This window comes from Canis lupus, chromosome 21 (assembly GCF_003254725.2).
Source record: "Canis lupus dingo isolate Sandy chromosome 21, ASM325472v2, whole genome shotgun sequence".
NCBI classification, from domain to species: domain Eukaryota; kingdom Metazoa; phylum Chordata; class Mammalia; order Carnivora; family Canidae; genus Canis; species Canis lupus.
In genome coordinates this window covers 46,520,036-46,548,035 of record NC_064263.1, presented here as the reverse complement: position 1 = coordinate 46,548,035, position 28,000 = coordinate 46,520,036, and the positions used below count along the sequence as shown (strand labels likewise).

General features: G+C 35.6%; 1 protein-coding gene and 2 long non-coding RNA genes across 4 annotated transcripts in view; 1 reads left to right on the top strand and 2 right to left on the bottom strand.

The window, feature by feature from the left end:
- The window catches only part of LUZP2 (leucine zipper protein 2), a 477,909-nt gene that overhangs the window by 172,174 nt on the left and 277,735 nt on the right, over positions 1–28,000 (bottom strand). The window lies entirely within an intron of this gene.
- Positions 2,210–26,797, top strand: LOC112667770 (uncharacterized). Its single transcript, XR_003141307.2, has 3 exons — positions 2,210–2,445; positions 19,492–19,554; positions 26,714–26,797. It is a non-coding gene; the product is annotated as an uncharacterized LOC112667770 (long non-coding RNA).
- Positions 15,627–28,000, bottom strand: part of LOC118351755 (uncharacterized) — a 49,567-nt gene continuing 37,193 nt past the window's right edge. The window contains exons 2-3 of the long non-coding RNA XR_004807691.2: positions 27,678–27,744; positions 15,627–18,064 (exon numbers count right to left, since the gene is read on the bottom strand). This is a non-coding gene — a long non-coding RNA (uncharacterized LOC118351755). The remainder of the gene's footprint in view (positions 18,065–27,677; positions 27,745–28,000) is intronic.

Sequence of the window (28,000 nt, the reverse complement as noted above, 5' to 3'; positions counted from 1 at the left end):
GTCTAGAACTTCTTTGCTAGACTCCTGAACTTCCACAATGATCTCTTGTCCATGATTAATTGTCTATATCTGTGTTCTTTTTGGAGATGATGGTAAAACACTCTTATTCCACCATGAGGATGACATCAGTCTCCTCCTCCATATGGTTTTGATTTGCATTTAATACATATTTTAAATGTCCTTATTGGTAATTTCCTTATTTTCTTTGAGGTAATGGGTATCCTTTGCTCATTTTTAACTGAGTTATTTATATTTTCATTATTGGGGTGAGAGAGGTCTTTATATATCCTGGATATAAGTCCTTTATGATAGGAGTTGGAATAGTCTCCCCATTCTGCAGGTTGTTTTCTCACTTTCTCTATTGTATCACTTGAAGCAAAAACATTTTCAATTTTGAGTAAGTCCAATTCATCTATTTTTCTTTTTTCACTTCTGCTTCTGTGCTACATCTATGAAACCATGATCTAAACCATGGTCACAAATATTCACTTATGTTTCCTTTGACTTTTTTTTTTTTAGTTTTAGTTCTTATATGCACATTTATGATCCATTTGACATAATTTTTGTATGTGACCTAGCTAGGAGGTATTGAGTAATCCTTTTCAGTGTAAAAAGAATGCCAGGTTTGAGATTCATGAATAACGATGAGCCATAATAATAAGTTGGAAGACAAACTTCCTATATGCCCACTGTGGGAAGTCCCTCAAGCTTCATTCACATCTATCACAAACATGGTACATTTAACAACTGTCGGCCTGAGACCACACAAATCTTTGAACATGGAGTACCATTAAAATCCGTACCAAGTGCATTTTTTTCTGAAATCATTTACTTGTAGAATGTAATTAGTGTCTTCTTTTGATCATTATATCTTTAACCTCAAGTGACCTTCTTTCCCAATTTTTCCAATTAAAGCCCCACCTATTGGTTCACATTATTTTTTTTAAGATTTTATTTATTTATTCATGAGAGACAGAGAGTAAGAGAGAGGCAGAGACACAGGCAGAGGGAGAAGCAGGCTCCATGCAGGGAGCCCGACGTGGGACTCAATCCCGGACACCAGGATCACGCCCCGGGCCAAAGGCAGGCTCCAAACCGCTGAGCCACCCAGGGATCCCCTATTGTTTCACTTTAAAAAATGTCTTAAGTGCCTACTCTGTGCCAAAACACTTTTCATCATCAGCTAAAGATGAAAAGTAGGGTACTGAATGAGACGAGTAGGGGAGACAGGGTGTTCAGGAAAAGTAATATGTGGCAATCAACCGCACTAACCTGTATAATAAAAGTGCATTCAGAGATAGTGATTTAGGACAAAGAGTAATTCATTCTGTTGAACCTAATTTCCTCCCCTTCCAATATTCATCTAGGCCTTCACGAACTTTGTTTTATTTGAATTATAATAGCATGTGTAGGTACTGATCAGCTGTGCTATGCAGTTCTGAAGATAATTAGCTGGAGGGAAGAAGGCAGTGAGACACGAGTACAAGCACAGAGGTAGTACTAAGTGTAAAGTGCTAGAACACAGTAACCGGTGTCTGCACAGAGCTACCCCAGAACACCTGGGGCTCATTGGAATTAACCGTGTTCCTGGCCAACTAGTGAGCTAAGCGTGGAGGTAGACACAGAACACCTCAGCAGACTAATAACAAGCCACAGAACTGTGAGGGAACTCAGCCCTGATGTGTCCTGTCTCCCAAGAACACTGCATTTCAAAATGGAAGTGAAGTAAGTCAAAGAACAAAGCCCCAAATATGGAAGGTGCGGACACGAGGCTTAGAAAATTCTATTTATTCTTTATATATATTTTTTGTTGCTGTTGTCTGTCTACCGCCCTCCCTCAAATAGCACCAGCTCAGCAGCACTCAACACCTTGTCTTGCTTCCCGTAGGAACATCCTTCCATCCTGAGGATTACACTGGTCACGAAGAGTCATTATCATTTGAAAGGCAAGGGATGTAGCAATATTTTCTCTCTTTATATGATCATTTAAGTTCTTTGCAGTTGGCAACAGCTTTTTCATTTTTCCAAATGCTCCTTTTGAGACAGCCAACACAGGTACATACACAGAGCAATGTGACAGTATTTTACATTCCATTTTCTCTAGGTGTGATGATAGCAACTTCTTAGGAACTTTCTCCCCTGGTGAGAAAGGACACCTTTGTCTTAGCAGTTACTTGGGTTGCCTTAGAAACCATTGTGCTGTCTGAAAAGAATAGTTTTATCTTTAGAGACAGCATCTCTCAAGAGAGTGGGTTATAATTTTTCATGAAAAAGAAGGCAGGGAAAATAATTATATTTTCCATTCTGGGGAGGGAACAAGCCTTGGATAACACAGAAAGACAGAAAAGGATGCTTCTCTAAAGACAGTCTCCCAAACAGGTACTCAACAATTATCACCGAAGAAGACCTCCTTAGAGGATTTGCTGAAGCCAAGTTAGATACAGGGTATGTGACGATTGTGCTTCTTCTTGGGAACAACTCTAGACTTGTGTGTCAGAGACATCTGGTAAATATGATGAAAACTATCAGTCCTCTCTCCAGGAAGCGAGCAAATGCATGGGTGCACATAAGAATCTGAGTATCATTTTAGGCATCTGGAAAGACTACCTGAATCTCATGAATGAATCCTGGATTCAAAATACTCGTGAGATCAAGCCCCAAGGTGGGCACTTGCTGAGGGCAGATTCTCTCTCCCTCTGCTTCTCTCCCTCTCCCCTCATCTCCCCACCCCTGCACATTTGCACTCGTGTGTGTGCTCTCTTTCTCTAAAATAAATAAAATAAATCTTCAAAATACTTGATGTAGGATATACCCCAAGGAAGGCAATTCTAAGATTACTGGGTTTTTATAAGGTTCTATGAAGACCTGATAAATCAACTAGGGTTTTAGCTTAAAAAAAAACAAAAGATTAGCTTAAGAAACAGAAGTGAATGGAGTGAGAATGAAGTGTGTGTGTGTGTGTGTGTGTGTGTGCCTGTGTCATGCTAAATAAATGACTTTAAGTTATAAAAGGACTATTTCATGGAATTTACATGGGTTTACCCTTGCAAGCAGCTCAAGATACTAGAATAATCACAGTTCACATTTACCAAGTGCTTATCCTGGGCCAGGTAACCTCCTAAGCATTTACATATAATAACAGGGTTTTTTTGTTTTGTTTTGTTTTGTTTTTTTACAATTCACAATTCTGAAAGGTGTGTCATGAATTACAGAAAGAAAAATAACTTGTTCAAGAATTTTCCCCTAGAAAGGGACCATGCCGTGATGCCAAATGAGAGAACTGGCTTAGAGAGACCACGGGCTCACCCTCCCCTGCTGTACAGCCTCACTGGTAAATGTGTGCTGGATGAAATTTTTGCTCAATATAGAGAAATATTTTATTATAATTAGGCTGTCTCACCGTAATTTTCTTTTCAAATACTGCCATGTCTTTCACATTACTATTATGCTAAAATTGTTAGAAAGAATTCAATTATTACCTAAGTTCTGAATACCAGTGTAAGATTAAAGAAATTTGTTCTAATCAGTTTTGATAAAACCTACTTCTAAAATCAAATGGGCCTCTTTTGTTTCTTTGGAAAGAAGTCTAACGGTTGTTTTTCTAATGGCTATGTTAAATGCACTATAGATTTTTTAGTCAGTTTTTTGGTAATTGTATTTATCTACATGTATGCATATTAAAATACATTGTACAATTCTTTTCATAGTATTCTTGCTTTATATTTTAACTATCTTGTGGCATGTATAGTTAAATACTTTTCATTTACAATATTGCTTATTTTAATCATTTTTTGACCAATATCTTCAGAATCTATTTCATTAGGTTTCTTGATTTATCAGTGAGTGTTTGTTTTCTTTAACTTTTTCACTAATTTCTTTATGTCTATTATTTCTTTGCTTGGGTTTAATTTATTTTCCTTTTCTATTTTTTTAAGTTGCATGCTTGCTTCACTAATCTTTAATCTTTTTAATATAAGAATTTAAATGTACCTTTCCCTTGGACTATTTTCATAGCTACATTATACTAATATTGACATTTTTTTTCAAGATGCTTTAAAGACTTTTAAAAATTTCATTCTTATTTTTCCTCTGACCAGTGAGTTATTTAGCAGTGTGTATTTATAAATGAAAATACAATTCCGTTATTGATCTGTAGCTAAAGAGTCAGAAGCTATGGTTGGAAGGTTGTCAATTTTATAGGTGAAATGAGTGTATATTCTCTAATTGTTGGGTGAAGAGGTCAACACTTGCTTATTGAATTGACCTTGTTGATTATGTTTTTCAAAGTGTACATCTTGGGGCACCTGAGTGGTTCAGATGGTTAAGCATCTGACTCTTGATTTTGGCTCAGGTCATGATCTCAGGGTCATGAGAGTGAGCCCCAAGTCAGGCACTTGCTGAGCATGCAACATGCTTAAGATCCTTTCTCTACCTCTTTCTCTGCCTCCCCACCCCCCACTCCCGTTCATACTCTCTTTCTCTAAAAAATAAAAAATAATAATGATAATAGTGTACACCTTCACCGATTTTTTTTCTGTGATTGACCTTTCAGACACGGAGATAAATGTATGGTATCTCAAACTCTAATAGCCATTTTGCTTTATAATGTATAAAACTATCTTACTGATTCATATGTTTAGAATCATTATATCATCCTAGGAACTAAATATGTATTAAATAAAGTTTTTCTCTGTTAATGATTTTTGTCTGGAATACAATTTTATCTGATATTAATATATTTACTATTACTTTACTGTATTTTAGCCAGTGTTTTGCTGGTATGTCTATTTTCTTCTTTTTACATTCAATGTTTTTGAGTACTCATAGCATATATTTGTACTTTTAAACATAATTGACAACATTCTAGATGTTTTAAATGGGTGTTTTAGCCCATTTACATTCATTGTGGTGATGTATTTGGGTTTACTTATATTATGATAATATTTATTTTATGGGTTGCAAAGTCTTAGAGGACATGCTATTATTACCACTGCTGTCATTACATATGTTTTGTAATTCAGAGACACTGTAGAAGCAGAAAGGTTTCCTTAGCTACTGCTTTTATTCACCCTCAGTCTACAAAATGTAATCATTATGGATGATTACAAATGAAAATCATTATGGATGGGCCCCCTCTGGGTATCTCAGCTTTACTCAAGAGTTTATTAAGTTTAGCAGCTGGACCCAAGGCCTAGAACATCCACATGCCAGTTATAACCTTGCATGTGGCATTTGGCCTGAGGATATTCTTGACTTCAAGTCCATTTAATAATTTTGTTTCAATAGTTTATTTGCCCTCGGGAATTGATTTTTTCTCTTGAAAATTTGAAAAGCATTTCAAAGAATATGTGTTATAATTTAAGAAAATCTAAATGTATTGAGCAGAAGGATTTTACTGAATATAATCTTCACATGGTAAAGTAGAATTCCATCTGCTACTGCTTCACTTTTCTTTGAATTCTTTTTACAGACCTCATCTGCCCCATACAAAAACCCTTCCCAACCTGAAGTCATTATTTTACTGCTTACTAAATTGTTCTCCTAGGAACTAGGAACACACAATGGCATATTAAGTCCAATGACAAAATTTGCAATAGATAACCTCTATAATTGTATTTATTACCAACTTGCAGAAATATTGAGCCTTTTGGTTAGTGTTGACCTACCATTTTGGTTAAGAAATCTGTGACTCTTAGTAGATAGAATGACACTGATAACTCAATTTATTAAAAGGACGTGAAATGAAACTTGATGTTAATATCTGGTCCTTGGATATATATTTCTCTGTTGTCATTTATTTAATACATTTTTAGATTTGGGAGAATCAATCCTATCATCTTAACTGTGCATATTTGAATCACTTGTGAATTTTTAGATATTATATATATATATCCAAATATTCTGAATACATTTTTCAGGAGTAGAGAGAGTCCAGAAACAGAATATTTAAGCAAGAGACCTGAGTGTAGGTCATTTTTACAAGCTTTACAGTTGATTCTATTAACATATAGGACTAAAAAATAGTTATGTAAGAAATTCATCTATTAAAAAAAATTCATCTATTGCTTTTTCATCTGCAAAAGAGGACTGTGGACTTAGGTAATTGGTAAGATAACTTCCTACTATTGTGTATTTTCCCCAAAAATCTTACAGAGCTTTATAATTTGAACAAAGCTCTGAATAAAAGATAATTAGGTTTCAGAGATCCCCTGTATCTCTTTCAAACCTTCACTATATAAGGCTATGCCCCTTTCTGATATGCTTCAGTTTCAGAGCATATGGACATTTGTCCTGAACTGGAGTAAACCTTACTCTGTTTTAAGTATAAGGGTTGGAAATGTATACATTATAAGAAAGAAGGGTTGAGGAGTAAAAAAAAAAGAAAAAAAAAATGAAGGATATATATATATATATATTTTTTTTAATTAAGCTAACGGTATACAGATCTAGGGCTCTTAGACTTTGCTTCATAAGAATGCTATTTAAATACAATCAGAGAACAAAATCACTCCTTATTTTCTCCCCACACTTATTCAAGGTGGTGTTACATGAAATTAAGAAACATGTATCATCTTTATTAGTGGCAGCATTAAAGAGGAAAAGTGAATCATTTTTCTCCTTTCTTTGTGACAAAATATGACAGGAGCTAGATGCCATGACTTTTGAGTGAGTAATCAATACAGAGATTTATGTCCAGAAATGTCCTAATTACATGACTATGCTGTGTCATCAGTATCAAAAATAATGGGTAAGGCTTAGACCCATTTATAGTCTGCCTAAATCACTATTATTTTGATTCTCTCCTCTGGATCATGAAAGATCATATTAAGAACAAACTGAGGCAGCTATAATTTGGCTCTCATACAAAGTTACCCCTGGAGTGTACAATGTCTTCAATTTTGTGTTAGTTTCATGGGAATTGACATTCTTTGAAAGGAATTGTTTAACAGTTAGACACCTATGAGCAGATAAGTCATCAGGCTGTCTTCAAGAACATTTTCAATGATCATTTAGCAGTGACAAAGGATTCCATAAAGATAAAAGCATAAGAATTTTTCTCGTCATCAATATTGAATTGTATTATAGTACTAAATTCAGCAGCACATGCAACTTGGGATATTAATGATTCATAACATGATTTGATTATATTTCATAGTATCTTAGTCTCCGTAGCTTAGAAGATTTAACTTCTCTGAAGATTGATGGCTTAACGCAAAACGATAAAAAAAAAAAGAACAAAGATATTTTAGTCCATTCACATGGGCCTTATTCCAGAAAACAGTATATCATCAATGAAACCAGATTTGTGACAAAAAATCAAGTTTGCAATAAAGGAGATTTTTTCCCCTAAGGTACAGAAATATACAAAGTGGAGTTCCTAATGTTGGAGTCAACATTTTAATAAACTATTTAGAGGAATATACACAAAAAATGAAGGTTGATTATAAACAGAACTCGGATATGATAATTTTGGAAAATACTCATTAGAATACAATCTACAGCTTGACTCACTTATATGTAAAACTGGGATGGTAATTTTAATGAGGTCATATGACTGCCATTTGGGTAAAATGAAGTATCAAGAATAAAGCATTTAGAACAATGCCTGGGACATAATGCTAATAGTAGCAGTGGTGGTGGTAGAGATGGGAAATGAAAGTGCTTCTCAATTTGAGATCCAAGTATGGGCTTGATGGAAACTTTCTACAACTGTAAGTAATCCTTTTTGAACACATACATATTTCTTAAGAAGAGGGTCCAAATCTTTCCTCATTCTCTAGGTGTCAGTGGTCCCAAAATATTAAAACAACACAAAACCCTGACATGTTATCTCATGGTGGGATATGAAGTTTAAAGTGGAAAATAAATATACATTTAACATGCTTAATTTGATAATTTGGTACGAAAACTACTTCTTTAAAAAAAATTCTTTGCATGATCATATAAATCAAAATTATCAGCCATAAAAGTGAACTGAGATTCCTGTAGCTTCCTTCCTAGGAACAAAAGCCAGATGCTCTGCTACTACTTTCAAACATCCAGCATATGAAGTCTTAGTAAGAAAGGCCTTCATAACCAAAATGTAGGGAGAACAGAGTTTGGGAAAGAGCCCTATGTTTAGAATCAGAAGCCTTGAACTGTCTCTCAGCTAGTCTACAATCTTGGGCAAGTGACTTAATTTATCGGAGTGTCAATGTATCTCAAAAAGAAAAATAAAATAAACTGAGCCACATCTCCCTCACAAGGTTCTAAGAATACAATAAAGGAGAATATATACAAACATTTTCTAAAACCCTAAGTACTGCAAAATAGGGATTGTTGCTATGAATAGCAATAGCAAAATATGCCCATTTTCCCACACTAAGGCCAGTACAATATAATAATTCCTTGAATTATGGGTATCAGAGAAATGTAGTTTTATCCTGGTCTACTATATACCAGCGATGCAATCTCAGGAAAATTACTTAAACTCTCTTCTAAGCCTTAGTTAGATCACATGTTCAATGTGAGGGAATTGCCATATTTTGATCACATAGGACTACAGACTCCAAGCAGGCCATTCCACAATCCCGATCATTTAGCTTCAAAACAACCCACAAGTTATGTCCATTTCACAGATAAAGATACTGAGATGATGAGCATGGGCGCAATTCGGCAAATCTGGAATTTAAAATTTTCTCTCTATCCTCAAGACCTGAATCTATTCACTGTGAGATAAACCACAAAGTGTTTCCAGTTACATGGATTTCCGGTTTGAGACATCGTTTTCCCACAAATCATTAAAAAATGTAGAGCAGTAGTCATCCTGACACACTTTATCCATGGCCTTGATCATTATCTATGACATCCTACTTTTGTTTTCATTTCACACGTCTTTGGTTAAAGATGGCCCTCTTGGGGCGTGTGGGTGGCTCACTGGTTGAGCATCTGCCTTCAGCTCAGCACATGACCCCGGGGTCCTGGGATCGAGTCCCGCATCGGGGTCCCTCTGCCTGTGTCTCTGCCTCTCTCTGTGTGTCTCTCATGAATAAATAAAATATTAAAAAAAATAAAGATGGCCCTCTTTAAACAACCTGTAAGGTCTCTGATAATCCATAAATACCAATTGGAAGGTATATATTCTATCCTATCTGTCCAGAAGCCTTAGACAATACCCTATTCATTCTGAGTAACTCTTTTGTCCACGTTAACCTCAAACCTATGTGTTCTATGTCTACCTTTATGTCTAAAAACTTTATATATTCAGACAAAAGTCCCTTATTTAATATAGTAAGTCAATTAATTAGAAATTATGTATTATGTATGTTTATGCCTCTAAAGAAAAGCCAAAAAATGATAAATATGGTATATAATTTTTTATATATGTTTTTATTGGAGTCCAATTTGCCAACATATAGTGTAACCCCCAGTGCTCATCCCATCAAGTGCCCATCACCCAGTCACCCCCACCCCCCGCCCACCTCCCCTTCCACCACCCCTCGTTTCCCAGAGTTAAGAGTTGCTCATGTTCTGTCTCCCTCTCATATTGCTCACTCATTTTCTCTCCTTAATAAACATGGTATATAATAAAAAATGTCAGGGGACAGAGAAAGAAGGGTAAAACACAGAGGCAAATTAGATGAGGTGGACATTGAAGAATTTAAATTCTACCCACTATTCTTGATCAGTTCAAAAGCTTTCAACAGTTGGCATTTTTGTTACTGTTGATGCAGTTGTTGTTGTTGTTGTTATCATTAATTTTATATTGAAATATACAGAAGGTAATAAAAGTCCCTTATGGAGCTAAAGAAAAGTTGATTTTTTTAGAGCATTTGAGAGTTCATTTCCAACATGATGCTCACAGATATTTTAATGTCCATATTCTAACAAGGATCTTCTCAAAGGAAAAAAAAAAAACTTAATTCAAGAATAAAAACCAGCACTGATGAATTGCTACATCTAACCTTAGATTCCACTCAACTTTTTCCTATTTCCCCCAAAATATCCTTTATTATAAAACCTTCTAGTCAAGAAATATATTTTGCATTGGGTTTTCAGGGTTCTTTAGTCTCCTTTAATCATCCTAAGCCGATTTTGTGGCTTTCATGACCTTGATATTTTTTGAAGATTATAAGCTAGTTATTTTGCAGAATGTCCCTTATCTTGGGCTTATTTGAGATTTCCTTTTGATAAGATTAAACACATGCGACTTTGGGAGAAATATCATAGAGATAATGCTATTTTTCCCGCTGTATCCTATCAAATTGCACATGAATTTGATTTGCCCTTTAATGGTGGTATTAGGTTTGACTCCAGGCTTCTCGCTATAAATAACTTTTTTTTTTCTTTTGTAATTAATAGATTTTTGGGGGAGAAGGATTTCAGGACTATGTAAGCATCCGAATCCTCAAACTTCCCATCGTCCATCCATCCTTACATCCTTCCTTCCCTTCTCTCTTTCTTTCTTGGTATGATAAACATAGCACATTCCTTCATATAAAATTTTCAAGCTCATTGTAGGAAACTTAAATAATATATAATAGGATAAAATAAAAAAACTACTGGAAAGTCTGCCACTATTATGTGACCATCATGAACATGTTGGTAAGCAACCTTCTGCTGATTCAATAATTTTAGCAGTCTCTCTGGGTTGAATGCTTGATCTTACTCCCTCTCTCTCTCATTTTTCCTTTTTTGCATAGTAACATGTTTTCAGTTTCCTATTATTTTGATGAATTATAATCAATTACTATCATTCTTCATTTTGTTGCTAGATTTGTTCCAGATTTGGCTAGTTGACCTATTCACAAAGGCTTCTGTGTCCTTTCCTATGCTCCCATGAGCAACTTTTTATTTTCTGGCACAATGAGATGATCTAGGTTCATCTCGTGCTTCCCCCATCTCAGCACTGTAATTAGTTATTTCCCCAAGGAGTGCTAGCTTTTTATACTGGAAAATAGTATTTAGACAATGAGATCTAGTTCCTGAGCTCATAGCGCCTGGAGTATCGCTGATCCCAGGCCCTTTCAGTGGCAGAGTTAGAGGACATACTAGGCACATATTTACATACATTACATATGACATATTTATAAACACGTACATTTTATGCATATGCATTTACACATGATCCTACTTCAAGGATGATCTAACAGTACAGGTTTTCTTCTTTCCCATCTTTATAACTCTCTCCTTAGACAGTAAGAAATCTGCCTCCCTTTAACTTACATATTTAATTATTTGAGCAATGCCCTTGTATATGGGCAATCTTCTACTATTACTGTTGCCTGCCTACAGAGAAATCCTCATTCCACACAAGTTGGAACTCCCCGTACTTGCTCCCCTTCTATGTGACCATTCTCTTTTCTCGGCTCAGGTTCCAATCCCCTATCCCCTACTTTGGGATAACCCACTTCAACCACTTTGGTCTCTATCAAGTTTGATTATCATTTCACTTCATTAATCGAGAGGGAAATCAGATTTTTAAATCAGTTTGATTATCATTTCACTTCATTAATCGAGAGGGAAATCAGATTTTTTAAAACACTTTCGATCTATTTAATGTCTATTTGAATACTGTTTAGAATAAACGAGCTTTAAGGCTTGATAATTGTTGATAATATTAACAATGGTGGTCACTTAATGAGTGTTTATTCTCTGCTTGACAATGGGGTAAACCCCTGTTAACCATTTCCTCACCTAATCCCCATCCATGCTTAAATCAGATAATTGTTGTTAACATCACCATTGTCCATATGTTTTTGAGAAAACCCAGGCATGGTTATGCATGATCACTATAGCTCTAGCCCTTTGAAACTTGAATATCTAGAATTTGAACCCAACTCTGACTGCCAAGTGCAGGTCAGTAACCCCTGCAATACTGAGTGCCACATGGCATCTGCATTCCGATCTGGAGGGCAGTGTGACCTAATTAAGATTTCTTTTTATCTTGCTTCAGAATTTCAAGGTGAAATTTTCATGGCTAGCTTCTTGATTGATAACTCATGTAAGTGTTTTTGACAAAAGTAAGCAAATTAGTAAGCTTTATAATAGATTATAAAAATAATAGGTTAACATTCAATCAGAAGCTTAATACATGTCAATAAAATACACATTACTTTGGCAACCAATATGCAGAAATGTATTCGACATTAAGGAAGTTGAGATACTGATGTTGCTAAAGCCAAACTTCATAATGATATAACATTTCTCAGGCCTTCCTGTGCTAGAAATATGAAATATCAGGGGCAACAAGGTTTAATGTATAATGAAATGGGCATTAAGAACCTTGGATCCCGACCTAGCTTTGCAAATATTTTTACTCTGTTATCATATGCAAGCCATGGTCACTCTCTAAGCCTTAATTTTCTTATCTGCAAACTGGAAAAAATTGAATTAGAATATAAAAAGCATACTATAGCTTTAAAAATCCAACATTTAATAAAATGCAAAATTTTTCTAAGTATAAAAGAGTTGGCACTTTAAAGAACCATAAATATATGTTATTAATGCAAATAATTTATTTTCTCCTTTCTTATGAGATATTAACCCAGGCCATTTCCTATGTGTCTCTTCAGAAGGAAAATGAGGTAGACAGACCTGCAGTAGCTGTCTCCATCCTATTGGGATTGGTGGAAATGCTCAGCTGGGTCATCTGTTCCTAAATTTAATTTTCTCTGAATGTATCAAACGCCTGTCTAAGAGGTGCAATGAGCTCGCTGTGGTTCTTCTATTTGTCTGCACAATGAATTCAAGTGTGGGGAAGCTTTCTAAAAGTACTGGCACCTGAGCTCCATCACCTCAAATTCTTGTTCAGTTGATCAGAAATGATCTTCTCTTTTTCCCACTCTTTCTCTAAATAAAAGTGCCCCCAAATGACTCTGATTGACACCCAAGTTTGAATACCTCTGTGTGAGAGTAAAAGGGATCTCTGTTTATGGCTATCTAACCAGGAAACCAAACTATGAGTCTCAACCTCCGTAGAATCCATACAATGACGTGCAGACTCAGGAGCGAAAATGCACAGTTTTCTCAACAAACTAAATAGGACTTACTTGAAACCAATTGTGCTCCGCAAGATTTTAAAGTATTGATGTTTTTATTTTTTATCAATTCCCATTGGCTTGGATGAATATTGCCTTTTAGAATACTCTCTTGTTCTACCATTACTGAGTTTTTCCCTTTTCTCCAATTCGCCAATTTGATACAAAGGGAAGAGGAGAGATCGGTTTACAACAAAGAGTATAGTTATTATGATTCCAAGACACCTTTATGAGGCTTTTTTTTTTTCTGTTCTAAATAAAACTATAAATGAATCATTGGATTCATTTCTCTTCTTGGGAATGATGCTCTAACCAGAAAATCAGGGTACACTGCTACAAGGTATCATTAAGGGACTGATCCCTAATCCCTAATTCAACTGTTTTTTTTTTTTAGCTTTCTTTTCTTTTCACTAGTTTTCTTTTCTTTGCTTTTCTCTCTTTCTTTTACAGTGAAGTTCACCAAAGCCCAAGGAGAAGGAGATTAACTGAATAGGACAAAAATCTACCCAAGGAATTTGTCAAAACTAAAAATAGGATGGGAATCAAGATTTCTGGCTTCAAATTGAGTGTTCTCTCCAATAAACCACAGTCATTACATAAGATACTAAAGAACAAACAACTCATTCTATTTTATTTATTTAAATATAATAGAAGTATATGGTAATGCTTATACCCAATTAAATGTTATCTTCTTTAAACTCTGACAATATTATGTAAATATTTTGGAAATTTCTCTTTTAGAAATGACAGTAAGGCACTTTATAAGACACAAGCATATTCTTATTTCATTACTTTCTAATTATAAACAGTTTTATTTAAATCAAACTATTTTTTCTCAATCTTTAGTTGCCATGGATTCTAATGACTATGATTGGCCATTTTTGCATATTTTTGAAGTTGTGTTTCACTGTTTCTGAATGAAAAAAATAATAGATCTTTAACAATATATTACAGAAAACTAAGTTACCATATACGTTATTCTATTTTATAATTCCAAAGCAACGTTTTTGAAATGGAAAACACCTACTGAGAAAAATAAGAGCTGTTATATTTATTACAACTTCTGTTTCATTACCTGAAACACATTAATTCCCTATGAGTAGGCAAGATAACTTGCTATTTATTATTTCATTTTTCTTTTGGTTGAAGGTCAAGGCTATTAAGAAGATAATATAATCATGTAATAAGTCTATGCCAAATCAACTGATAACATCAACATTTTCTAGTGTGGAATTTCTTCTAATATTTTGTTTTATTCATTTTTCAAAGTCCATTTCCTCAATAATGGCTTCCATTACCCCATGGACAGATTTGAATTCTCTTTCTATTACATATAGCAAGTACGCTGATGTATTCATTTCATTGAATTCTATTGAAGTAAAACCTCTTATGGGATGGACACATTCATATTTTACATATGAGTTTAATTATTAATTATTTTTTAAGATTTATTTATTTTAGAAAGAGAGAGAGTGTGTGCATGCCCATGAGCAGGGGGGAGGAGGAGAGGCAGAGAGAGACTCTCTAGCAGACTCCCCACTGAGCTGGGAGCCCACCACAGGGCTCAATGCAGGGCTCCCAGGACCCTGGGATCATGATCCGAACTGAAATTAAGAGTTGGGAGCTTAACCGACTGAGCCACCCAGGGGCTCCCCATTTATTAATTCTACACATATTCAGCTTATACCTATTATCTTCCTTCTACTATTGTAGGCACTATAGATGTAGCAATATATATGCTGGTATAGTCCTCACTGACACTGCCCTCTATTGCACATTTCTCAATTTCTCCCCCGAACCCTGAATACCAGCAAGCACACAATACACACACTATTACACGAGCGATTTATCCAGTATAGATACTTCTTTAGCAGACTATAGAAAAGGGGGAAGAAGTGGTTTTACTTTTTTTTTCAAGCATTTTAAGAGACTTTCTCTTCTCACACTTGCTTATTTTCTTTGTTTAAAAGATAATAGCTGCACAGAACAGAAAAACATTTTTTTAATAATAAATTTATTTTTTATTGGTGTTCAATTTGCCAACATACAGAAAAACACCCAGTGCTTATCTCGTCAAGTGCCCCCCTCAGTGTCCGCCACCAAGTCACCCCCACCCCCCGCCCTCCTCCCCTTCCAACACCCCTAGTTCGTTTCCCAGAGTTAGGAGTCTCTCATGTTCTTTCTCCCTTTCTGATATTTCCTACCCATTTCTTCTCCCTTCCCCTCTATTCCCTTTCACTATTATTTATATTCCCCAAATGAATGATGGATGGATACAGAAATACATTCTTATATTCATCAAGAGACAGGCCTATGGTATCACAGTGAACATGTGTCTATGCTTGGCTCATTCCTAATCTTGAGAGATAGCTAGTTATTAACATTACAAGTCTCTTGAATAGTTAAGATCATCCAAAACTATTTCCTAAATTTTCTTTTTAAAAGAATATGTACTGTATTATCTATCCTTTCTTTCAACACTCCCTGAACAGCATCTTGATCTGGTTTTCTAAAGTGAACTTCTGATGCTTTTCCAAAATTCCTTCTTCAGAGAGGCTAGTCTTGTTTGATATTAGTCTAATTATTCTCAAGAATTATGCCTACAGAGTTGACCCCATGCAGATCACATGAATCCAATGCACTTTTCTGCACTGAACCTCTCTCGATAAAGTTTACAGAATTGCTCTACCTTTTGAGTTCAAAAATGCAAACCATGAGCTGGACATTGCGCCACAATGATAACAAGACACATGAATAAGACGTTGTTTTGTTCTTTGAGGAGTTTCTACGGCTAGAGATGATCTATACAGAAATGCTATCAACACAACACGGTAAATGCTAGATAGTCAGTCCCTGGTTTCCTTGATACAAGAGAATTACAACATAACGGTTGGGAGTGCAGGGCTGAAAATCGACCTCCTGATTCTGACTCCCAGCTTTTGCCTCTTACAAATAGCAAGACTTTTTTTTTTTTTTTTTTCCAAATAGCAAGACTTTAGACAGGTCATGAAGTTCCAGTTTATTCATCTCTTTTAAAATGGGGATAAATATGGCACCTAATTATTAGAATTCTGTGCATTGAGTAATTTAATATTTTAAACCTCTTATAACACTATCTGACACATAATTAGCTTTCTATTAATATTAGCTATTGTCATTAATTATTTCCTGTGTGTCTTCTATGTGTTATTCACTGTGCCGAATCCTATATATAGCCAGAGCGCCGAGGTAAAATTGGCTTTGGCCCTCAGTCAAGTTGCTATTATAAGCAAATAAATGGTCAATTATAATCTACTGTGAGGAGTTTTATGTCAGGAGAGTCACAGGGACAGTGAGGATATAAAAGGGAACTTAACTCAAAAATGAGGAAGGAAAATGGGGCTTGAAAATGACGAAACTGGTGAGGAAATGACACCTGAGCTAAAACCTGAAGGCTATCAGTGCTTTAAATGAGAAAAAAAAAAAAAAAAAAAAAAAGAACATTCATGGCATCAAAGCTGGTTCTGCAACAGAACCAAACACACGGGTTTTTCCCTCTTTTTCATTTTTTCCTCTCAAAATTTTTGAATTATTTGAGTAGCTTCAAAATCACTGAACAAATCAGATTTTTTTTTCTGTTGAGTTTGTTAATTATTTTACTGAGCCTTTAAATCTATTTATTAACACATCACTGCTACTTTATCTTCCATGAGAGATCTAGTTTCCTCTCCTATGAGAGAGAAAAAAAAAAATGCTACAATAAAAACATGTAGAACAATACAGAGGTTCCATCTGTCCACAGATAGGTCTCCAGGAATTTTGTGTCAGCTGTTAACCCTGGGCTGATCAAATCAACTCACTTAGAACACGAAGAAATTCTCTTTTTATTTTATTTTTATTTTTTGAAATTCTCTTTTTAAATGTGCCTTTCCAATACAGTAACACATTACATGCTTATATAAAACTCCAGGTACTCAGGCTCCTCTTCTAGAAACCTTAAGAAGACCGTAGTCAAATACTTTTCGTTTTTTTTTCTCTCATTTTGTTTGTACAATTTACCAACATTTCTCCCGGTATATATGCATTCATTCTAGTAACTACCCGCTCCAGTAGTGACCTTGTCACAGCATCAATTAATGCTCCAGTTCCAGCTTCACTTCTCTTTGTGCAACCAGAAGTACTCTCAAAGACTGACTTTCAAATTTAAAAACCTCTGTTTATAAAAGGAGAGCTGTGCTTCCTCCTACCTGCTATTTTTAAGATTTTTTTCCCCTACTCTGGAGTTCTCCATTTACCTTTCTTCCAGCCTTTGTGACAACTCTTCATTTTGAGATGATGGTTACCTACCCTCAAACCTCTATTTTTGCTAAGGTCTTGCCCCCCCTCCCCTTTCCTATTTGAATCCCTCTCTTTTTTTTGTAATTCCTTCCTTTAATTTTTATTTACTCTCTGAAGCAGACTACTCAGGTGTATCTGCCTCCCTCTGTTTCTCTTTTCTTAGGGAATAAAGCATCTGGCAAGTAGAGCTTTTCTTTCTCAGCAGCCAGCCAGCTCTTCCCAAAGGAAACTAACAGGGCTTCATTGTGCTGGAGCTTCCTTTTCTAAAAGGCACAGGAGGAAATATCCACATCCTTGTTCTCTCCCTTTGATTTGCTGTTGGAACCCAGAGCCGCTCATTGTCTGTCCTCCTACCGACAGGATCGCAGAGTTCCATTTCCCTCCTACTTGTTGCTTTTATAAATCTTAAGTCAAACACCACACACAGTAAACTCAAAAGAAGCTAAAAGTAAATTGACTCCTTTATGGTTCTCCTGATGCTGATTCCTACCCATTATTTTTCTAGCCCAGCATGAAAGTTTCTCAGTGGCTCTTTCTCCTCCACCTCTGGCCTAGGGAAAACAAGTGTGGGGGGACGCTGAGACATCACAGTTTTGAATTTTGCTTTTTCGTTCATCCAGATTATAACGCATTCAGAAGCTGATATAAATGTATCAGTCTACTAAGGAAGACAAGTAATATCAGGAGATACATCTTCCTGTCACGGGGATGGTTGTTGTGAAAAGTACCTGCAGAGTAGAAGATCGATAACTGGCATATCAATAATTTTTTTTCCAATTACTAATTCAGAACTGTATTATATTTTCCCATTTCAATCTCTCTTAATGGTGAATTTTTATATGTTCAATGGGGGTAGTAAACTTCTATAAAGGCAATTTAAAAATTGCCTTAAGTTACCTGAAGCAGACTCTAGGCTGCTCGTGGCCTTGAACATTAAAAACAAATCAGTCTGGTCTTTGGGTGGCTCAGTTGGTTAAGCAACTGCCTTAGGCTCAGGTGTGATCCTAGACTCCTGGCCCCCACATGGGGCTCCCTGCTCCACAGGGAGCCTACTCTTCCCTCTCCCCTTGCTCCTTCCTCTTGCTCATGCTCTCTCTCTCTCTCTCTGTCAAATGAATAAATAAAATATATTTTTTTTAAAAAATCAACCATTCCATAGTTTACACATTTTAATCCAAATGCCCTATCGCTGTGAGAAGTTAAAAGCAATTGTGACCTGGTAGAAAAGAAGTGAAAAAGTCATTATCAGATTCAGGCCATGTGCTCAAGTGTCATCCTTTTGCCTTCTTCACATTAAATCATGAGGACAACACTCTTCTATCATCCTAGCTTTTTCTTCTTCAATTCTTTTTGATTTTTTCTTCCTTTTTTTTTTTTTTTTTTTTGACTCTCCTAACATTTGTGGAACTTGGGTATTAAAACCTGTAGGTTGCAGATCTATAGCACACTTTAAATGCTGTTTAAATTTGGTTCAGTCTCATGTATGGATCACTGTGGAAATTTCTCGTAGTTTCAAGTGTGGGCATCCATTTCCGTCTTTCTCTGGTTGTACCTCACATTGACGGGTTATCTACAAAGCCCAGGTTTGTGTTTTTATTTTTTTTATTTTTTTATTTTTTTAATTGTTTCTTTCTTTTTTTTTTTTTGGAGATGATGTTTTTTTAACTTTATTTATGATAGTCACAGAGAGAGAGAGAGGCAGAGACACAGGCAGAGGGAGAAGCAGGCTCCATGCACCGGGAGCCCGAAGTGGGACTCGATCCCGGGTCTCCAGGATCGCGCCCTGGGCCAAAGGCAGGCGCCAAACTGCTGCGCCACCCAGAGATCCCAGGTTTGTGTTTTTAAAGAGTCATTAAGGATCGTCCATGGGTCAGTCCTCTCAAACATAAACAATCAATGCAGATAAAAAACAATGGATTGTTATAAATGCAGAGGCCTAGCTCCTATCATCAGAGACAGTGCTGAAACCATCACAAGCCCTTGCCTGTTCCCACCTATCTCTTCAGTCTCAACTCATACCATGGTCCCATTCCCCTCCTGGCCCAGCCATGTTGGCCTGCTATCATTTCTTTTGTCTGATGCGTTCCCTCCTGTCTTAAGACCTTTGAATGTGCTGTTCCTCAAGAACAACATGCTGTGATCTTATTCGTTTCAGATCTGATTCTACTGCCAGGATGTAAGAACCATGAAGGCAAGAAATTGGCCCTCATCACTGTTGGTAATAAATAAATACTATACAAATAATGTTTACTAAGCTTTCCCAGTGGCTGTTTAGTCTGTTTATAAATAATTTTTCTAAGACTATCTAAGTTCTCTCAGACCTCAAGAGGACACAATTCTACTTGTTCCTTTCATTATAACTTGTGCGTTCTGACTCACTCTGCTTTGACGAGAAACTATAGTTCCTAGCAAATTCATACTCTCTGCTGTTTAAATAATACAAATCCAAGGTTCCTGACTTGAATATGCTATACCACATGGACTAATAAATTAAGCACCCAATATTCCACACCATTTGTTTTCGAAAGTGATGAAACTCACCTGTGTGTTTCTTTTGCATAATTGTATTCTTGTTATGGATTTTTTTATCAGTCTTCTAATTGAAAAACCAGTGCTATTGTAATTTTTATCAGAAGGATTCCATGTGATTTTGACATCCTTTTATGCCAAGATATTTTTAATTTGCTGAGTTATATACTAGGAATTACTCACTTAAGCATCAATATCAGAAGTCTGCGTGGCCCAGGAGTTGGGATATTTCAGTTTTTGATAGTTCTTCCTAAAGTAAGGCTATCTTCCTTTGCCTTAAATCTTATACTAAACAATGTTACCTGCTCGGAAAAGATCTTTCTGTTAGTGCATTAAAATATTGTTTACTATTCAATGATTTAGGGATTATATCTGGTCACTGCAGAGATATCTTCAGGGAAACTCCAGACCCTTTGGTTTCTGGTCAAGTAGGTGTTAGGAATAAGACAGCGAATACTGCAGTGGCAAATTGATTTGTCTTGTCCTATTACTAAAGTTTCTGCCAAGACATCACCCATATGTTGAAGATGATGTTAACACTGTTTGGAAGAGTACGGAAAATGGGGGAAAAAAAAAGTTTAATACTCTGCCAGGACAAAAGTTTTCTAGTGTGCTGTGAATTTATAACTCTAATAGAGGAAGTCTCTATATATCACAGTGTGTGTCTTCTTTATGACTTTTGACAGCAGAGGAATAGCACAATATCCCAACAGTCAATTTGGTTTTCCTCTTCCTTTAAGTCATCCCCCAGTCTCAAAGGGACATAACTACTACAACCTCATTCAATAACTATAAGAATATAATTACTGAGCATCAGGCTTGAGAGCTTAGTAACACAAGCCAAGATGAGATAAGACAGATAAGAAAAAAATCCTAAATCAGTCCCTAAGCCGACTGTTACTGTGATTTGTAAAATGTAATTCATTTATAGTGAAGCTGTAAAGTATTTTTCTAACAAATAATGAAAGTGGAATTTGCTCCAAAGTGTGTAGGAATCTTCCATAGTATTGATCCCATTGAAGAGGGAGAGAAATTAGGGGCTAGCTTATGGGGCTACTGTGGAATAAGTAAATAGGGAAACATTATCACTTTCTAAAACTCGTGAGGATGGAGTCCAGCCTCATCTGAAGAAAATTTATAGTTTTTCCTAAATAATCTGTTTATTCTTTGAGAAAATAAAAGACTCTTTTTTTGTTTTGTTTTATGTTTTTGTTTTTGTTTTTGTTTTGTCTTCAGATCCTCCTTATGCTTTAGTGAAATCATTTTGATGGCTGACAGACATTTCAGTACCAAGGACAGTGTCGAGCCTCTTAGAAGGGAGGGGGGGGGGGATTCAATAAGACCAGGCCAGTCTTCTGACTGACAGAGTGAGGAAACATGAAGAGAGGATCAGGAGAGGGGAGGATGGGGAAGAGAGGGAAATGTAGTATAGTCCAAAGTGACTGGGCTATCAATGTGGGGGAACTGATGAAAATATCAGGATGATCTTAAGGAAGCTATAATACAAATGGTCCCACTAAGCTGTTGCCCTTAATGGGGTGAAGATGTAAAGGGAATATAAACTTTTCTAATACCATGACTCATGTAATCAAAATACTTAATAGAAACATTTCCTTATAATTTTTTAAAAGTTAGAACCCACATTAGAAGGTATGAAAAAAAACTATATGATATCTTAGACTAACCCTTCCAGATAAAATTTTCTGCCTTGAACTCTATGTGTTTGTGTGAATCCATGAATCCACTTGTGTGTCTTCAAGTATCAAACTTAACACTGTTTCAACTGAATAAACAGACATGAAATATAAAGACCGTATTTTCATTAACCAAAAAATAATATATAATGAGCAGAATTTTCATTTTGGCATGAAATGTAAAACACAGTATAATTTCTTTTGTTAGTATTATAACTAATAATTGAAAATGATTTGTTGTTAATTATGGCACTGTGTAAGAATACACGATAATATTTTTGAAAGTACAAACCTCATATATTGGAAGAACATAAATAGCATTTTCAAAAATTTATAAGAATCAGATAATTACATAAAAATATACTTAGAGCTTTTAAAGGAGAGAGGTATAGAAGTTTGTAATTTATTCAATTTTTATCATACTATAAGACTTTAGAGTTGGAAGCAGACTCTACAACTAACTAAATAAATTCACATGATTAAACTAAGATCAGTGTGATTTTGTGACTTCTTTCTTAGCAGAGTGTTTTTTTTTTTTTTTTTTTAAGAAAAAAGTAACCATAACTTAGATCTTCCTAGTTGTGTTCTAGGGGACTTTCTCAAATATTACACATCTTCTCTATCATAGTAAGTAGTACCATTCATTTGCTCAGCCCCAAAACTTAGGATAAACCATTGATTTACATCTCTACATAAACATCCCCCTGTACCTTCATTAACTACTACAGAGTCTTTCTCTAGTCTTTCTCAGTCAATTCTCTCCATCCTCACTGTTGCTAACATAGCCTATGTTGCTGAACCTCTTCACCTGGAATATTGCAGAGGTCACCAAATTGGACCTATTGCACCTATTGCTTCTGCAACCTATCAATTATAAATTCTTCTTCACACCTTGGTATAATCACTTTGTTAATCCATATCTGGTTATATTACAAGACTGCTTAAAATTCTCTAATATTTCATTTTATACTTGACATAAGGCAAAATGGTTAGTTTTTTCCTATGGCCTGTAAGGCCTTGTATGATGCAAATCTTCCCACCTCTCTGATCTCATTGTCTTCAAACTACCTTTTGGTCAACTACTCTTTATGCAAGTATTTCTAAAACACACTATGAATGTTGTAATTCCAGTGTCCTTAAATTTGCTTTCAATTCTTCCTGAAAACAGCCATGCCCCACCCAAATTTTCATTTAGTTGCTTCCTTCTCATTATTTAGAATTAGGCTAAAATGTTGTAGTATAAAGAAACCTACTATGACAACTGGTCTCACTGATCATCCTGTACCATATCACCTGGCTGTATTAACTTCATTGCATTTATCTCTACCTGAAATCTATGCCCCAACATAAGCCCCAAAGTAACAAGGATACTGTATGCCTTGTTCTTCACTGGTTTTCTAACTTTAGAAGAGCTCTTGACATGTACTCAAAGATATATAAAAAATACTTGCTGAATAATTATGTTTGTGATTATATCTGTACAACTAATGACAAATATTTCAAGTTTCCTTCACGTAAAGAAGATGAATAGAAGGATTTTATAACATTAATTTGAAAGCTAACACACAGGAAAATAATAATTAAGGACATACCAACAATCATTAAAGCTACTGAAAACCCCATTCACTTAAATACAGAATTCATTTTTTAATCATTACCAATTAATTTCTCAAAATGAACAAACAGAAATATGGAGATGTACCATCTCAGATTTAAATCCATCACTAGGAAATGGGTCAGGGAGGTAGATATGCTAAGGCCCTTGACAAAAATGTGTCATCCACCGAATAAGAGTCAGTAGTGAAGAGAAGGCTACAATCAGCCACTTGGTGGGACTTAGAATCCTAAGAGAGTAATAACCAACATAAAGAATGAGAAACATGTAAAGATATACTCTGTTAATAATACCTAAAACTCATACTTTTGAGGATAATAAGTGTCATTTAAAGAAAGCCTTTTACTTTTGATGTAGTCCCACTTGTATATTGTTGCTTATGCTTTCCATGTCATATGCAAGAAATTATCGTCAAGACCAATGCCAAGAAGTTTTCCCCATGATTTCTTTTAGGACTTCTATATGTTCATGTCTCAACATTTAAATCTTTCATCCTTTTTGAGTTTTGTTTTTGTGTAAGGTGTAGCTAGGGATCTACTTTTGTTCTTTTGCATGTGGATAACTAGTCTTCCCAACATTATTTGTTGAAGGGACTACCTTTTTCCCATCCCTTGTTGAACATCAATTAATTGTGTGTGGCCTTCACTCTGTACTCTCTATCTCATTTTAGTTACTGTAACTTCTTCACAGCAAAGGACATGGATGAACCTTAGGAGAATTATGAAGAGTGAAATAAGCCAGTCAGAGAAAGACAAATACTAGATGATTCCACATGTATGATGTATCTAATGTAGTTAAATTCACAGAAGCAGAGACTAGACCAGTGCTTACGAGGGGCTCGGGGGATGGAGGGAGAAATGAGGAGCTGTTGATCAGTGGGTAGGGATAAAGTTTAAAATACACACAATGAATCAAGTCTTTGCTGTTCGGTGTAGTGCTTACAGTCAATGATATTGTATACTGTATTTGATAACTTCAGAGGGTACATATCACGTTAAATGTTCTTATTTAAAAAGGGGGAGGTCACAGGGAAACTTTGAAAGGTGATGGATGTGTCCGTTACTTTGTGGAAACAGCTTAATAAAATTGTATAAATTATGTATGAGCAATTATTTGTATATCAATTATACCCCAACAAAGCTGTTTCAACAATAGAGGAAAAAAAGAGAAAGCTTTTCACCTAATATACATAGACATGCACACAAATACACATTCTTTCCTGTAATGAGAATATATCATAAAGGATACAAGCAAAAATATACCAGATGGAAACCTAAGTAAGAATCACATACAAATGTGTGGCAGATATGGTATTTAGAAGGCTGAAAACACTGACAAAAACTCCTTAGACCCCATTCAAATTAGGACAGGAGGCAAACAGAGGCCATTGATAAATACTACCAGATGAAAGAAATAAAAAAGAAAGAAAACCATGATTTGACTTCAGATTTCTGTAGTAGAGGAAATAATCTTTCAATAGGGCAATACTATCTACTGAGGGTCTGCTCCATTCCATGTTGTGTGAGGCAGTCTACACAATGCCTTTGCTTTCAATCCTCCTAACAACCCTATAAAGGACATGTCCTATTGCAATTATTCAAAGAAAAAAAAAAAAAAAACAACTGTGACATATTAAGTAACCTGTCAAGAGCCATACAAAAATTTACGAGATGTAAACCAAGATGTAAATAGAAGTGACCCCAGAATTTATATTCTACTTTGCTAATAATATTAAGTCATAATTTTTTTATAATTTATTTATTTATTTATTTATTTATTTATTTATTTATTTATGATAGTCACAGAGAGAGAGAGAGGCAGAGACACAGGCAGAGGGAGAAGCAGGCCCCATGCACCGGGAGCCCGACGTGGGATTCGATCCCGGGTCTCCAGGATTGCGCCCTGGGCCAAAGGCAGGCGCCAAACCGGTGCGCCATCCAGGGATCCCTATTAAGTCATAATTATTCAAATACATTGCTAGTATTAATGCCATTATTTTTAATATGCCATGTGGTGAAAATTGTTTAGAAAGTCTGCAGTCAGCTACACTTCTCTGCAACCCACCTGTAGTTACCATCAGTTTTTTATTTTTATTTATTTATTTTTTTACCATCAGTTTTTTAAAGCAACTATTTCCATACTGTCCTTTCAAGGAACCTGAAAATATGCTTATAACCCTTATATGTAGCTTATAAAAAAAGACAAACTGAAAATGTGTAAGGAGCTAGTCTTGAAAGCTTTAAGACTGCACTGAAAATTGGCTTTTTTTTTGGTTTGTTTGTTTTGTTTTGTATTTTTTTCCCCCAAAGAAGGCCAGTAGTAGATGGAAGGCACCAACCAGTCAGGTTAAACTGGAAAAACAATATAGAATTATTGATAACAAGTGGGAGAAGAGGTAAGATCCAAGCTTAATGTCAACTAAAATGGACATGGAGTTGATAAAGCAGTTAATAGTACTTTGATAAGGAATCGGCGTTTAGAACTGAAAATGGTATTGATGCAGATAGCATCCGGAGAACTAGACTAACACACTCATTTGTGCACACACTCATTCACTCTTCAGGTAGTTATTGAAAATGCACTGTTCCAGGGACTTGCTTAGTGTTGATAATGTGTACATTAGTGGCTGCCACTCATCACCTAAAAAATGCTAATTAATGCAACAGGACAATGAATTAGCCAAACAATCAGTAGCTAATCCTCTGCCTCACAAGAGAAGGTGATTTTACAAAACAATCTGTGTGTTGTGTTTTAGTTACTTTTTAAATTTTTCTGATTTTTGAAACCGTCTTTTCCTGATAAAAGAGACGGTGTTTTGTGTTTTTTTGTTGTTACTGTTTTTATGAATCATCCTTCCTACAATGCTGTTTTTGAGGTATTTCTAGGCCATCTATGGTCTGGATTTGTTATTTTACAAAGTGGGACACAAATCTGATTGTCCACATCTGTCGCCCAGGTTAAACCTTCTGCTGAAGTTAACCCTAATTGCTGAATTTCAAAAATTCCCTCTGTCATAGGATCGATTCTGGGATCTGAAAAAGACAACTTTCACAACATCAGATTTGCTCATTTTAATATCTGTCCCTTGGTGTTGGATTAGGACACAATCCAATTGTTTGAACTCTAGATTGTTCTGGTTTCCATATTTTCCCACATTATCTTATCCAATCAGCCATCAAAGTCATCTTGGGAATGATTTTTAAAGCCTTATATTTTTCACTGATCCCAATGCCAATTCCCTAAATTTCATTTTTAGTCAGGACTCATTCCTAGTTTCCTTTCCACCTAGTATACTCCTGCACATGGGTATGAGATTACCCTTCCTAGAAAAAAAATCTAGTCTGAGGTGGCTTTATATCACCTCTGGCTCTGAAATACTTTTTTATGATCATGTCTTATTCTTTTCCTGGGACTCCTTGAACTTGTCCCCTTTTGCCAACACACATATGCACAAATACACCCTATGTGTCATTGAACCTAACATGTATTTCTACTGATCCATGGTGTCTGACGTGCTATTTTCTGCTATTTCCTTTCAGGCTCTGCCTAATAAACTCCTGTGAATGCCCATGACATACTTCTAAAGCCACTTTCCAGATGAAACTTTCTCTAAAGTCCACAGGTAAAATGTCCTTCTCTTGCCACTGTGTGCATTCACTTATTACAACAGTTTCCATCTTAATAGGTTTCTCTGCTTTGTCTTACTAGGCTGAAAGTTCCTGGAAGGCACGAACTGTTATTTTCCTTGTATTTATCAAATAATAAATGTTAAATGAGGGAATTACTTCCAATCTGATTCTCAGCTACCATGACTACGTTACGTGGTCTTCCTGTCTACTCGATAAAAGGGATGTATAATTTTAATTTAACACTCATCAAAGGAAGTAAGGAGTTGTCACTCTCATTTTCTATACCGTATATCTTTTGCTCATATTTTGTCTCAGAGTAAAAAAAAAAAAAGCTGCTTTGTGAAAAAATTACCATAGAAACATCCATGTGTTAAACAACTGTACAGCGTAACTTTTTGTATACTAAAAAAGTAACCATGCCCTCGTAAGTCATTGTGAGGGGGAACAAAAAAAAAAAACACCCCTCTGATTAATGTGAGAAGGGAAAATATAGCTTCCAGGTGGGTAATTTGAATTTGATTAACAGAATCACACTATATACCATAAATGTTTTAAGGTCTCTAAGATGTAAAATGTAAAAAGTAATTCAAAATGGTGAATTGACAAAGCATTCTAGAAAAAATACAAACAAAAACTTCCATAAAAACTCTAAAACAGAAACATTTTAAACTTCAGGCATTATTATAAATAGATATTCCCACAGGAGTTTCTGGGCATATATGCCAACAGAGATACATAAGTGACTAAACCCTCCGTATAATCCAGGTATATATGTTTGGAAATTTGAAGACGGAAGTAGTTATTCTGCTATAATTCTCTATAGGAGTGTTTTTTTCCTGAGACAAAAATTGAATCCTAGAATTTTCCCACTTACCTCCTCAAGGTCTTCCTATCAAAAACATATCTATATATTTATGGTCCACTTCCCACTTCTAGGATACCTGTTATTAAAGCCAAAAGAATATGTGATACACACACACACAGACACACACACACACACACACACATACCCCACCTGGAAATCCCTTAGGTGGTCCAGCTTTATAAAAGCTGGACCCTATCACTTGTCTGGTCATTTCCGGGCACTCTGCACTTCACTTTCTCTGCCCCAGTTTGTAGTTACCCAAATATACTATGTTAGTTGACTTCCTTTCATGTCCTGTCATATCCACCTCATCTTTTCTACCCAGAAATAAA